Source organism: Rattus rattus, chromosome 9, assembly GCF_011064425.1.
Source record: "Rattus rattus isolate New Zealand chromosome 9, Rrattus_CSIRO_v1, whole genome shotgun sequence".
NCBI lineage: Eukaryota > Metazoa > Chordata > Mammalia > Rodentia > Muridae > Rattus > Rattus rattus.
In genome coordinates this window covers 25,744,296-25,747,196 of record NC_046162.1, presented here as the reverse complement: position 1 = coordinate 25,747,196, position 2,901 = coordinate 25,744,296, and positions in this window count along the sequence as shown.

Here is a 2,901-nt window from a genome sequence, read left to right as displayed (position 1 = left end):
AGCTCTTAACAGTTAACCACAATGTTGAAACATCAGTTTGGCTCTTTCACAGACATTTTAATTTAATATGTAAAAAACCAAACTTACTACTTTCCCTCCAAACGTGTTCCTTCAATAGGGTTATTTATTTATTTTTCTAGCTTCCCAAACTGGGGAATCTGGAAGTTCAAGTTTCATTTTTTATCGTTCTCTTACTCTCCATACTGGCAAAAACACATTGATTTTATCTTCAAAACATTCAAGATATGGGACTTGCAATACCTCTGTTGCCACTACCTGAAGTAAAGCATCATTGACTCTTGCCTGAGATGTCACAAGAGCCACTTAACTGCTTTCTTCATTTCTACTCTTCCGTCCCAAGTTCATTTTCAACAGAGCAGAGTAAGAATACTCTCAGGGTACCTGTGGTAGGTGCATGATGATCCTCTAGCTGTGTGCATAACCCTAATCCCGGACTTATGATGCTACCTTCTATGGCAAAAAGAAACTTCCAAATGGGATCAAATTAAAGACTTTGAGAAGCAGCCATGATCCTGGCCTGCCCTGGTTCATCAGGAGGCATGAGAAGACATTCTGTGCACTTGCTCTTTCCAAGTTCTGCTCCTCCGTATTCCTTTGCCTATTGCTACTGTCTCCACCTTCACAGAACATCACTCCACTCTCTGTCTCATACTCCTCCAGCATCCCTCTTACAGGGTTGTGATTTTTTCATTCAAGTAAACCTTGGCATCACTATGAGCCTCTGCAATTAATTTCCTGAAGTACACATTGTAAGTCAGATAATTGCAGCTATGACCTGATCTTCCATCTGCCGGCTGTTTGTTTCCAGCCACATTGGCCTTATCTACAGACATGGGTATGTTTCCTCTTTACATTTATCCACTTCAGATCTGCTGTACTGCTCTCCACAACAACCGTATCACTTTCTTTCTCACCTTCTCAGCGATGACTTTCCTGACCATCTAGCCAAAGACATGAACTCATCTTCTTTTCACCCTCCTCTCTGCAGTCTTCTTGTTTACCGTATTGGTTCTGAAGAATCTGTTATCTGATAAGCTCTACTAATTATAAGAAAGTCATATTTATTCTGCTTTTCTTTATACATTGCTAGATGCATTGAACCTCAATAAAAGCTTTCCGGAACACAGGGGCTGGTTAAAACATGTTGTTTATTAAAATGCATTGCAGGTAAGTGAGCTGTGAACCTAGTTCAACATGAAGCATGCCTATCATGGAGGAAGAGAGCAAGAGAGAGAAAGAGAGGGAGAGAGAGAGAGAGAGAGAGAGAGAGAGAGAGAGAGAGAGAGAGAGAGAGAGAGAGAGAGAGAGAGAGAGAGAGAGAGAGAGTCAGTCCAAGGGAAGCTGAATAAGTGGTCCATGGAGTTTGAGGACAAGATAGTGACAGGTCTGCTAAGAGCTAATCCTGACTTGCCTCTCTGCCCATAGTCTATGTAGTAGAAGTTGGGTTACAGTTTTATGTGGAGGTCCCAGCCCATGGACTTCATAGTACATAATTGTGGCTATGACCTCTGACCTATCATATTAACAAGTAAATTCTTTTTCCTTACAAACAGTTGTTTTAAAGGCTTACAAAAAATCTCAAGAATGTGATTCAGTAGGAAGTCATAAGTTTTTACTTTTCCTCAATGACAGTGATCCATGAGCAGAGATGGGCTTTTTTTCGGTATCGGTATGTATTCTATTCAAATGAGCAGATCCTTAGCAGTCAATTATCAGTGGTGACACGATCTAACATACTGTATACACATATGGCACTGTAAAAATGCCAGGAGAATTGGCATAGTTGGTTCTCGAAGTGATGCAAAGAATCAAAACAAAGGCCTGGCCATAGCAGCTGCATGGGGCTAGCAAACTCAGAATACTGGATAACTTGCAACCCTTTTCTTACATTGCCTTCCCTGTCCAATTTTCTACTTTAGAAATCCACTGGGCAAGGGAGAAAGAAACTAAAAGATACAGTTGAACCTGCATGGTTAAGGGATAGGGTATCCAAAGACTATACATGGACTGACCCTGGGCTTCAACCTCATAGGTAGCAAGGAATAGCCTAGTAAGAGCACCAGTGGAAGGGAAAGCCCTTGGTCCTGCCAAGACTGAACCCCCAGTGAATGTGATTGTTGGGGGTAGGGAAGTAACAGGGGGAGGATGGGGAGGGGAAACCCATACAGAAGGGGAGGGGGAGGGGTTAGGGGGATGTTGGCCTGGAAACCGGGAAAGGGAATAACAATCGAAATGTAAATAAGAAATACTCAAGTTAATAAAGAAAAAAAAGGGATAGGGTATCAAGAAGTTGCAGGCTTAAGGCTTCTGTGGTTCTTGTTGGGGTACTGTACATGCCATAGTGAGGTACAAGCTCTTATAATGCTTCAGGTATATGAAATCTTCCATGGGTGAAGAACCCTGTTTTCTTCATCTTGATCTATTATTTTTTAAAATATAGACCATTTATCAGAAACCACCCTGCTTCTCATCACTAAGCATATGACATTTACTAATAAGAAGACATAACAGGAAACCAAAAAAAAAAAAAAATCAGCAACCTGGAAATCACCTTCTTTCTTCTCCCCTAACCTTTGGTCCTGTGGTTTTTAGACGTCTGGATAAGACATTTTCATCTACAAAGTTCAGATTTAAGATCATACAACTGAGTTATAAAAAAATTGTAGAAAATATCACAATGTTTTAAATAACTTTATGCCTTTTTTAAAAGTTTGGACTGAAATAGTATCTATCCTAGACTTCATGAGGCTTGTGGGCTGCAGGTCCTATACATGGCTATTGGACCACTCAGTCTGTTCTGTTCTTGAATTTGGCCTTGAATCAGCTTCCCCTGGAGACTGGCTGGTCAGGTTAAAAATATGAGTTTGATTCGTAACAGAT